This window comes from Triturus cristatus, chromosome 9 (genome assembly GCF_964204655.1).
Source record: "Triturus cristatus chromosome 9, aTriCri1.1, whole genome shotgun sequence".
Taxonomy (NCBI): domain Eukaryota; kingdom Metazoa; phylum Chordata; class Amphibia; order Caudata; family Salamandridae; genus Triturus; species Triturus cristatus.
The window spans coordinates 1,053,724,607-1,053,737,421 of NC_140592.1; positions in this window are offsets into that span (position 1 = coordinate 1,053,724,607).

Consider the following 12,815-nt stretch of genomic DNA (forward strand, 5'->3'; position numbering starts at 1 on the left):
GGGGAGGAAGGGAGGAATTTTTGCACTGGGTTGAACATTTGGTATTTGAGTTGGGTACTTCTTGTATTGTACTGCTACTTGTTTTGGAATTGTTGTTTATCTTGCAATGAGGAAACTTAGAATTGTCTCTCTTAATATATGCGGACTGAACAACCCCCAAAAAAGAAGGAGAATTAGTCTTGATGTTCAATTTTTGAAGGCAGATATTTTATGTCTTCAAGAGACACATATTGAAGGCTGCAGAAAAGGGGTGCTAGAGATGGCTGGTTATCAACTTATTGCTAGTACCACACAGGAAACTCGGATAAGAGGGGTGGCGATACTGGCACGGAAGGGAATGGGTAGTTTTCCGCGTTCATCCGTAGACAAAATGGGTAGATGGGTAATTTTGCAATTCTACCTTGATAACAAAATGCTTACTCTCTGCTCAGTATATGGCTCAGTGCTGGATGATCCAACACTATTTGAATGGTTGAATATCAAGTTTGTTGGGTGGCTTCTTCCTCTGATTTTATGCGGGGATATGAATATTAACATGAGCTGTCAGGCTTCCATCCATAGAGGAATGACGTACCAAGGTGTAAACCCAAAGTTTTTAAATCACTGTCACAACTTAAGTCACTGCACGGGCTAGTAGATGTATGGGCGGCAAAAGGAGAATGATCCTGGCTTTGCGTACTTTTCTGCACCACATCAAGTGCATGCAAGATTGCATTTTTTTTGTGTCACAGGAGCTTTTACAAGGGTGTATGAAAAGCAAATATCCCAAAGTCATGTCTGATCACAACCCTTTGGTGATTGAAATAAATATTGGGCTTCAATCCTCACAGACACGATGGACATTTGGCAGGGCTTTATTAAGTGAAGAGGGGTATAAACAGCAACATGAGGATGGATCCCCAGGTTTATTGAAGTGAATTTAGAGAGCACCAATACAAGTATAGTGTGGGATACATTAAAAGCAGGGGTTAGAGGAGTAACATCTAGGTATGGCTGGGAGGCACAAAGGAAGGATAAAGCCCTGTTACAGACCCTGTATGAGGATTTGGGTAAGGCAGAAGCCGAAATGATAGAGGTATTGTCTGTAGGGGCAGATTCAGAGGCAGCCCAACTAAAGATTTTCATCGCTAGATCTGCCATTACTGAGATATCTCTCAAACAATCGCCTGGCAAGTACACGGCTTGGTGGAGTAGGGTTTATGACAATAGCGAGAGGTGGGTCATTTATTAGCTGTACGTACTAGGGAAAAAACGGTACAAACCCAGATTAGTGAAATTAGAGATCCTAACGCTGGTATGGTAAGCGAGCCTGATGCTATCCTCACTGCATTTCAAAAAAGTTATCAAAGATTATATACTGAGGATATTCGGGTTGGGGACCAAGAAATTGAAGATTATCTAAGGAGGCGAATTTTGAATCAGCTATCTCCTGAGGAGAGAGATAGCTTAGATGAGCCAATTACAATAGACGAAGTAATTGCAGCTTTAGATTCCCTTCCATCAGGCAAAACCGTGGGAACCGATCTAATACTTGGGGAAATCTACAAAAAGTTCAAGACACAGATGTTGGCACTTATGTTGGAGTTATTTCATAGAGCACAATTAGATCCGTTAGTCCCTGACTCCTGAAAAAACGCTAATATTATAGTCTTCCCTAAAAAAAGTAAATCCGCAAAGAAACTGGGATCGTATCAGCCAATTATGCTAGTTAATAATGATGTAAAAATCTTTTCCAAAATTCTGGCAAATAGGCTAGCCGTAGTCATCAAGAAGCTAGTTTCCCCTTTTCAACATGGGCAGGGGCACGACTGAACATATTCGACATATAATCACGCTTTTTGATTATACAAAGGTTTCAGGAGACCCTGTGGCTGCAATACTACTCGATGTTGAAAAAGCGTTCGATGGGGTCTCCTGGCCCTTTTTATGGGCAATTAAGGAAAGGAATGGTCTGGCCAAGGGCTTTATTGGAGCCGTCAGATGTATTTGTCAGGAACCCATGGCTAGAATAGCTACGATGGGTCTCACATCTGATGTAATCAAAATTACTTGTGGTACACGTAATGGGTGCCCCTGCTCCCCGCTATTATTTGCACTGTATATAGATCCTTTAATTAGAAAAATTGCCGAGAATAACAAGATACAGGCAATTCAGTCTATCTTCTAGCATACACAGATGATCTTGCTATAATAACAGCTAACCCATGAGGTAGAAAGGGAGGCCAAAGACTTTGATAACATTTCAGGGTATTATCTCAATGAGAATAAGACAATTGTTAAAAGCTCTAGAACAGGCCTGAATGATACACGGGTAGTGGGAAATGCTAGATATCTAGGGGTTGAGATCTCTGCCAACGTCGATGAAATTGTGCAAATCAACCTGGTGCCTCTACTACAAAAGACTAAACAGACTTTAATAGAATGAACTGCTTACACCTTACACTCCTAGGAAGGTGTAATGTTATCAAGATGTTATTTTTGCTCAAAATTTTATACTTTTTCAGAGCTACTCCAGTTGAAATAAATAAAGTTTGGTTTTCTGCTTTTAATCAAATAATAATCTCAAAATTCCTGTGGGCCGGGAAACGTCCTAGTAGAGCACTAAGATATATGACTCTACCCAGAGATCGGGGGGTGGTCTGTTCCCAATCTCCAGATTTATTAGTGGGCGTCAGCTTTACATCAGATGGCTGAATAATTGGGAAAAGAGATGGTAGCAACAGAGGAAGTATTCTACACTTCTATATATAGGCTAGTATTAGGGGTGGAGGCCTACGGCTGTCTCATGCGTCATATCGATTTTGCTTACTTTAAAAGAGTGAAATTTAAAATTATGCTGGGAGCATTTAAGGTTTGGACGGCAGTAAGGAAGAAACTTAAAATAAGTAGGATACATAGATATACCTCTCTGGCAGATAATGATCTATTGCCGGAAATCTTCCGAGATGGATATATGAACATTTGGATGGATAGGGGCATAAGGCAAATTTGTGATCTTATGGTGGATAATACAATCCACTCTTTTGATATAATCAAGAGGAAATTTGGGATTGGAAATAATAATTTCTTTAAATTTCTACAAGTGAGGGACTATCTATCTATAAGAAGGCAATCAGGGGTCATAGAGTTCCCTTACTGGAAATGGCATTAGAGGCTCCATCACCAATATCCAAATTCTGTAAATTACTTAGTAATATAATGGAGGATGATCTTATAAAACATACTAATCGCTGGCAAGATTTGGTGCAAACAGGGGTAGGGGAATCTGAGGATTCTTTATTATTGAATCAGACTGCATTTTTTTCGGAGAATTTACAAGTACAATGTTTTAAAACCTGGCTTAATTTGTACATTATTCCAGCGCTGATTTCTAAATGGGGAGGCTCTACAGGTGTACATTGTTCTCAATGCCGATGTTTTGGCGCAGATAGTGTACAACTTGCCCATGATTATCAGCTTTGGTCGCTGAGGCGGGTAATTATATCAAGCTTATGCTGGGGTTTGAGGTGGATCTTACGCCGTAAGTAATTGTGCTGGGAGTAAGCAACCAAGTAATGACGGAACCAAATCGGGTCTTGCTTTTTGCTGCTATGGCGGTGTTTAGGCTATGTCTGGCTACTGTTTGGTTAGATAAAGAACCTCCTTCAGTACACTGCTGGCTGGGGAAACTGCTAGCTACCTGCCGCTGGGAGAAAGCGGTATACAAACAAAGGGGTTTAAAAGTCAAAAAAAGGGGGCTCGAAATTTGGCTACCAATTACCAACTGGACTAACGAGGCTCTGACTAGATATGATTTCATTTATTTTATTTAATTTATAACTGAGATACTAAAGAAAGACTGAAACGAGATTTTATGATATACCAAACTCTAAGGTTTAGAGCATGTTAAGGCTTAATCCAAATTAATTTTCCTTTGCTTTCGAAGGGAGGGAGGGGGTGGGGGGTAGGTTAGGGGGTGGTGGGGGCTGTAGCTTAGAAGGAGGGGAGGGTGTAAAGATAAATAATTGACATCCTGTACATACGTATTGAAATGTATATTGTTTAAATGTATCTATTGTAAGTATAAAGTATGTGTTGGATGTCTAAAATAAAGATTTAAACAAAAAAAAAGGAAAAGAGCTTGGGACTCCTACAAGACAAAGGAGAAGATTTAGAAAATAGAGCACGGAATGATATTATAAGAATTTGAAATGTCATGGAAGAATAAGAGGGCTCTGGCATAACAGACTACGATCATATCATCTTCACAAAAATCCTGGAAATTAAAGACAGAGGAACAGTAGGAATAGGGAGACCACACACGTGAGACCTAAAACCCACAAATCGCTAATAGAGGAAGATCCTATTAGAGCACGGGTACTCATAGTACGGCCTACGGGCCGCTGGCGGCCCGCCCGGCCTTCATTGGCGTCCCACGGACCCTTGCATACACATACATACAGAATGCCAGGTCCTTCTTGTAAACAGAGAAGATGGCCGCAGGAGCATACGTAGTGAATACGTATTCAATACGTATTCACAACGTTTGCTCCTGCGACCATCTTCTCTGCTTATGCTTGCCTCTGATTGGCCTGGGCCCTGAGATGTGACGTCACACACGGCACCAGGCGCAAAGCACAGGCCCTTTAAAAGTCAGCTGTAACTAGCGCTTTTACAGCTGACTTTTAAAGGAGCTTTGAAGAAGCTTCCTGTGTCCGTGGTGACGTCGACGTCCTCGCAGCCCGCAGTCCCGGAGAATCTTCGCTGCAGCCGGAAAATCTTCAGCATCGCTGCAGGTAAGTGTAACCGCGGGCAGTACGGTGGGCACCTGACTTACCTTGACACTCCCTCCAGGTGAGTCACCGGCTGCCGCACTCTTAAAATCACCGCGAGCGTCCGATACATGCGCTCCACCGCCATAGTCTCCCGAATACTCCGCACTACTTGTGCCACGTTGGGCTTGTGTTTTGCTTCCATTGTCTGGCGAGAGTCAGTTTAGCCATGACTAAATATGCATCCAACTCATTATTTTCTTTTATCATTACAAAACACACTAGCTTGAGAGAAGTAGCCCAGCACCTGACATGACCTTGCAAAATGTGTGTTGTCTCCTAAAACACTGTCTAATTACGACTTGTCTCACTATATGAAATGATTTTCTCTGCACATTGTAAAACATGAAGGCACTTAAGTCGATCAATTGAACTGCTGAAACAAGTGTATCTGCAGCTTAACGACCGTTGAAAGTTTGCATTCATAAAGCACGTTGTTTATTTAAAATAAGTCATCTAATAAGGATTCGTGGATATGTTGATCTGCCTGGGTCAGTGCCAATGGGAATTAATTAGATGTGAAATTCAATGCGTGTGAGCTTAATGTGCTTTAAAGAGAAATTGTGACGATTTGTAATTTCTTTCCAGTAATTGTATATATGGCAACTTGCAAACTAGTATCTAGAATGCTTACATTTTTAATAGACAAACCTTAATAAAATCCTTTTCTGAGAACTGACTCGAAATGAATGTTACTCATTGCATCTGCTGTTTTTCTACTTACTTTTCCCTGCCCGGGATCTAAGTACAATAGTCCGTATACGATATTTGTCTTTTCTGGCTGGTCACCCTGTAACAGACAGTGCTGTCTCTTGCCGTGAAAGGGGAAGTTGCTGCAGCATAACAGAATGGAACATTGCCTGCTTTAATGCTTCTTCTCGTCCACCGCAGAGTCTCCTCGCCCCGAAGCCTCTTCTCTGCCTGAGGCCCCTTCTTCGCCACTTGGATTTGGCCAGCAGCAGCTCCATCACCACATCTGCCTCCATCTCCACGACCAGCTTGATTTCCATCACCCTGTAACACCAGCTCCACCCGCAGGTTGATCTTCGCACCCCGAGAGGTAAGCACAGCATCCTATTTTAGTAGGCAATGTGATGGTCTCTCATCTGTTTCTCCAATTGTCTCTTCCTTACTTTCCCTGACTCTTTCACCCTGCGCCTTTCCTCAAAACTCTCATCATCTCTCTTTCTCCCCACCTGTCTCAGATGCCATTGTAACAATATTAGATCAAAACAGGAACTCACATATGGGAAATGGGAGTGGTGTCACAGACATTACTTGCAGTAATATTAGTGAGCTGCTGCTGTGTTACAATATTGAAAACACTGTTACTAGCCATGATTATAAAATATAAACACTGTTTGTTTATTTTAAATAATAGGACATCTCTCTTTTCTTTGTGAAGTGAATTGTCCTTGATTGATGGTTGCATTTTGGTTGATCCTGTTTTAAGGTAGCTTTGTGCGAGACGTTGAATGTTTTGTGGATTAAAGTCGTGGCAGCTTTGCCTTGTATCCTTGTTTTTACTTTCAGCTAGCTGGAGATATTTAAGAATGCAGCAAATCGGGGGGGCGTGGCCTGCAGCCAATGAAGATGGCCGCACACTAGGTGAGCTGCGGTAGCAGATCCGCATAAATCACCCATAATCCGGCACTATCCGATCCCTTGGGCAGCGACCTACCGTCCAGGGCAGCGGTGATACCAGCGGCGGTGACCTGCTTGCTGCACCTCCCGGGCGGCTGAAGGAGTAAACGGCCGGAGCGTCTGCGGCCTCGATGGTGGCGCCCGTCATCACGGCGCCCCGCTACGGAGGTGACAAGCGGAGCGGGGGCACCCGTTGGGCAGCAGGAGTGGTGCAAGACTCTTGTGGCGGCTGCCGCTGATGCCGGTGGGGGCCGTGGCCGATTGCGGGAGGAATCCTGGGGCCCACCGCGGCAGATTGACAGAGCGGGCGGCGGCCCTCTGACAGTGCCCGCAGGGTCCTAGCGCCGGCGCTGTGCCGCCCGAGCTTGAGACGTCCCGAATCTTCGAGCCCTGGATGCGGGGGACGGCTGCAGTGGCAAGTGAGGGGGCGGTGGGAGCCGGCTACCAGCGTCAGGAGGAGGTGTGCTGGTGCCGGCATCTGGTGCTCTCTGGACGTCGGATCTGAACCGGGTGCCTGACGGGCCTAAATGGTGGCTGACGGAGGAGTGAACGAATCCTCCGGTGTGGCAGGAGCCCCAGTGGTGGTGCACGACGGCGAACACGCGGGCTGATAAGGAGGGGCACACGCAGATCATACGTCTCGGGCGGTCTGCCTCGGAGCATTGAGGTAGCATTCCGGACCGTCAAGGGACTGCGGCGATCTCGCCTGGGTGCGTTGGAGCGGGTCACCGGAAGAGTTGAGACTGCGGTGAGTGGTGGAACGCCAGGGCCAGTGTTGGGGATAGCGACTAACGGTCCCCCGCGCGGTGCAGGGGGAGCCGGCGGGCATCGAGTGTGACTGAGGAGGCAGATTGAGCCCTGGTGGCGTGGCCCGGACTGGACCATATAGGGGAGCGGCTGTCGTGGGGTCGCGGATCGGGCCCTTTTGAGACCATGGGCCGCAACAAACAGACGACACCAGGCCAATCGAACCACATAGACAAATACACGGTCAGCATGGGTCGGGAAGACGACCCGGTTGATGGGAGTCAGCGGAGTGGGGCCACTGGAGATGTGTCCGACCCGTCGCTCAGAGACATTATGCTTGCCATAAAGGAGATGCGGGGGGCCATTAAGGAGAGGCGCGGTACCTTGGAGCCTAAGCTGGATTCAGTGACGGAGGAGGTCAACCTGCTCCGCGCGGACTTTCGCAAGATGTCAGAGAAGGTGGCGGAAGCGGAGAGTGGCATAGGCGGCCTTCAGTCTAAGACGAAGAGGCTTGAGGAGCAGGTGGCCACGCTGACGAAGAACCAAGCGGACATCGCCGCCCGCCTGGACGATCAGGAAGGGAGGGCGCGACGCAATAATCTCCGCATCGTGGGAGTTCCGGAGGGCATGGAGGGGCAGTCCACTGACTGCTTCGTGGAGGACCTTATCCTTAAGCATCTCAAGCCGAAACGCCTCTCAAACTTCTTTTCGGTGGAAAGGGCTCATCGGGCGTTGGGGGGGAGGCCCAAGCCGGGGGCTCCGCCACGCACCATCATCGCCCGCCTTCTGAACTACCGAGACACCCGCTGTGCTCCAGGCGTCGCGGGTGTCTGGCGATCTGAGATTGGAAGGGGCCACAATTCGTTTCTTTCCGGATTTTACACTCCAGGTACAGCGTCAGCGGAGGTTGTTCGAGGGAGTCAAGAGGGCCCTGAGGGACCAAGGACTTAAATACATGATGTTGTATCCAGCGCGTCTCAAGGTTATTGATGGAGAAAAAGCGTACTTTTTCGATTCACCAATGGCAACGAATGACTGGATGGAGGGTTGGCGCACAGTGGGCCGCCCGGGCGGGCTACGCAGACCAGCACAACACAGCGCGAGCCAGGGTTCTCGGAGTGGTGGTTCCCCAACGCGGGAGCCGCGGCCGCCTGAGCAGACTGCCCCTGAGTGAAGGGGTGGGAGAGCCGGCTGATGGTCGCTTAGCGCTGTGTAGGGGGGGCACAGTTGGGCGCAGGGATCCTGGCCTCTGTAGGAATGGTATTGGAGGAGGTCTGTGGTACATGACTTGGACTTCCTCTGGGGCTTTGAGTCAGGGGTGGACGCAGGGCCTTGGAGGGTCTTTTCATGTCTCTGGCGCGAAGCCGGGCGAGGAGGGCCGACTGGGAGGGCGGGGGGGGTATGTTGCCTATGCTCTGTTAATGGGGTGGGTGATCCGAACAATATGTATGTCTTCTTCTGCGGTTGCAGAGTCAGGTTCCCTTGTTGTGTTAAGTCAGGGGAGATGGGGCGACAGGCACTCTGCAGGTTTTACAGGTGGGTGTTTGGGGGCCCACGTAGCAGGGAGGCAGGGAGGCAGGGAGGGGGGTAGTGGAGGGGGCGGGGGGGGAGTGTTGGGGCATAGGTTAAGTTTAGCTCAGGATGTTTTTCAGTTCCAAACACAGAGGTTAGGTGGCAATGGCAGGCAGTGGGCGTTCGATGGAGGGACTATGGGGTGGATTCCGATTCGGAATGGGTGACAGAGCTAGGATACGGATCTGGACGTGGAACGTCAATGGGCTGGGTAACAAGATTAAACGTACGCTTGTCCTACAGCACTTGAAGCGGCATGCACCGGATGTGGTGCTCCTCCAGGAGACCCATCTGCGGGGAAATAAATGTAGGGCGCTAGACCGGTTCGGGTATCAGATGGTGGCGCATTCGGGGTTTACGTCCGGGTCCAGAGGGGTGGGTATACTCGTTCGCAAGGCCCTTCCGCTGGTAACTACGGGCACCTGGGTGGAGGACTCGGGCTGTCTGGCAGCGGTGGCGTTTAAATGGGAGGGGCGTACAATAGTGTTGAGTTCCTGTTACATCCCGCCGGGGTTGCACACTCAGACGTATGCCAAGTTGGGGTCCCACATCGCAGATCTCCCCCGGGGTAGATTGGTGCTAGGGGGGGACACGAATGCAGTCATGGATGCGGATCTGGACCGCTCGGGGGAGCGGCAGGGCAATAGAGGGGAGCTGGGCTTGCGGGGCTTCGTCGCATCGTTGGGGCTTCGGGAGGTGTGGCGCATCCACAACCCCTCCCTTAGGCAGTACACCTTCTACTCAGCCAGGCATGGGTCTTTCTCCAGGCTAGACCATCTTTTCGTGCTGGGTGATCAGTTGGCGAACTTCGTGGATCCTTGTACCATGGCCAGGGGCATCTCGGATCACTCGCCGGTTGGGGTCTCGCTCCAGGGGCCGACACTTGACCGGTCGGCTTTTCCCAGGATTGACCCGTGGCGCCTCCGGGACGAGTCCATTCTGGGCAAGTTGAGGGATGGTTCCAAACTCTACTTCGCAGAGAACTCGGGCTCGGTGGATTCGTCATTGGTCTTATGGGAAGCATATAAGGTGGTGCTGCGGGGTCAGGCTCAGGCGCTGATTGGCGGGCGGAAAAAGGAGGAAACGCTCCAGATCCGTCAGCTCGAGGGTGAAATCACATCTCTGGAGAGGGAGGCCGGCGGGGTTCCCTCCACGCAGCAGCGACATGAACTTGCTCTTAAACAGAGGGAGCTGCGGTCCCTGGCGGAGGGTGAGGCACGCGCGTACTCCTTGGCCACACAGCATCGGATATACGATGCGGGTGACAAATCTATGAAACTGATGGCCTGGCTCGAACGCAGGAACCGGGAGCGTTCCTGGGTTGCGGCAGTTAGGGATGAAGCAGGGTCCTTGGCTACTACTGGCACGGAAATAGCTGAGGCTTTCGCGTCATACTATGTGAAGGTATACACTCCGGTGTGCACTAGAACGGAGTCTGACTGCGCGGAGTTCCTGCGGGACTTTGACTTGCCTGCTCTCTCAAGGGAACAAGCTGACAGCCTCGAGACGGAACTGTCCGGGGCGGAGCTGAGTGAGGCGCTTAACTCCCTCAAGGCAGGAAAGGCGCAGGGGCCCAATGGGCTACCTGTGGAAATCTACAAGAGACAGGCGAGCATAGTCATAGATCCAATGAGGAAGATGCTCCTCGAGGCACGAGCTGGGGGTGTGCTGCCACCGGATCAACGGGAGGCTACGATCGTGGTCATCCACAAGCCTGGCAAGCCGGCTGACCAGTGCTCATCCTATCAACCTATCACGCTCCTTAATGTAGAGGCCAAGGTCCTGGCTAAGGCTTTGGCGACGCGTCTGCTGGCGGTCCTGCCCGACCTGGTGCATGCTGACCAATCTGGCTTCATGCCGCACAGAAGCACTCGACTTAAGGGATAGATGCAGAGTATGGTGGCTGAAACATGATATCTGGTGCAATAAAAGGTCAGACATTTGAGAGTTCCCTAGCAGCCACTGCCTACTATAGGCCAGTAGAGCTTTTGCAGTGTCAGCTACTTGACATTCGCATTCATGGGTTGGGGCATAGTCAGGCAATTGGCTGGTGCACCTCATGTTTGCAACATGTTATGCCCAGTTTTGGAAAGCAGAGATGGTTGTAGTAGAGTCAGCCATATGCCATGTGTACATCTGAAATACCAATAGGTCTGGGGCAGAGTTTGCCACATGCCAAATGTTCTGCTCTTTAAAAATCTAGTAGGGCTTTCAATACACTTTCTGATGTCCCACAGCATCCACTGCCATGTCTTACAGCACTGAGCAGGGCAATGGCTTTTGGCTTTTGGCTTTTGTATAGTTTGTGAATGCAGAGTGACACATTCACAAATTCTATTAGGGAAAATCAATTATTTAGCTTTCTTGTGCATAGGCACAGTAACAAACAGGCACCCATGCATACAGGCGCAGGCGTACAGAAACATGTGTACACCTCAGTGTATGCAAGTGAAAAATACTCCATTTATCTTAGTCTGGTACATGTTCTCTGAGTTGGTGAGGGAGAGGAGCATGCGCTGCTGTTAACTATGCTGTACTACTGCACCTGTTCTGCACATACACAAAGAAAGCGTGGTCCCTTCTAACACCCCCTCCTTCTTCTTACACCTTGCATTCTCCTCTTGCACCATGTGCTCTCCATTGCAAACTGCTATCCAACCCCTGTTGGCATCCTGTAGTAACATATAACACTACTACAGCAGTTCAAGCTTCCAGAACACAAAGAATATTTACAGAACAGCTGGCAGCAGTATGTGGGTCCTCAAACTTTTGAATGGGTACAACAGCAGGTTTACGCATTTGCGTAATGCTTACTTTTTACTCACTGTGTAGATTAGCTTTTTTCCAATTGATGCCTTATAAATTCAAATCAAAACATTTAACCACTTGTGGTTTGCTTCTGTTATAACAGTGCCAGCATACATCACCCTAGACACGTTGCCTCCTTTTACATTAACGCCATTTATAGGCACATCTCTATATAGATTAAAAGCCGGGCAATTCGACTTTTCATTGCTTGGTTCCATGTCTTCTTTCCTTGTGCTGTGTGCCTTCTGGTAACTAGCAGTTGTTGGCAAACAAGTCCAAGTCCCTAAACTTCACTAGGAAGCATGCAAATGTCGCAAGGATGAAATAAAAACTTGGGTTCCCATGCTCTATTTTAGCTCTACTGTGGGGAAAATGACTCAATACAACATATGCTGCTAAACTGAGAAATAATACAATTCACATTTATCCCCTTACAATAAGCCAATTAGGGCCAGATTTTCTAGCATTTTGCCTCGTGGTTGCACCACTTTTGTTGCGCATCCATGACACAAAATGCTGGTAGATACTTACAATTCTAGAGACAATGGCCCCTTAACAAAAATTGAATTACAGTCATTCTGGACACAAAAATCAGTTCCATAAACAGATTCAATGATCAAAGTTTTACATTGATTACTACAATTCGAACAAAAATTTGAATTACCCCAGCCGGAATAATTTCAAAAACCAAAGGTCAAGAGAGAAATAAAACAATGAAAATTAAGAGTGACTTAAAAGGAGTGAACGGTCAAAGCAAGAGAGCACTTCGCTGTTAGGATGAGAACCCTCACTCTCTCGAAGGTGACATGTTCATAATTGGGTTCCCTCCTCACACTGGGACCGTAAGGTACCCAGTGTGGGCTATCACTCCCCAAAATCCAAAGGGGAGGAGAGGAGGTGTGAGGAGGGAACCCAATTATGAAGCATGTCACCCTCTTGCTTTGTTCGTTCACTCCTTTAAAGTCACTCTTTTCCTTTACACTCAGACCACCAAGATGTACATATTGTGTCTTAGTTTAGATATAAGAGCAGTACACTGTTGTGAGAGTTAATGCTCTCTTGTGTGTTTAAAGTGAACCTTCTTTCCAGGTGTGAACCTTCCTCTTTAATTCTTATGAGTCACCCCTAAGGTAGGCCCTGGACAACCCCAAGGGCAGGGTGCAGTGTATTTAAACAGCTAGGCATGTTCTTTTAAGTTATACATGTCCAGGTAGTGAAAAACTGCTACATTCA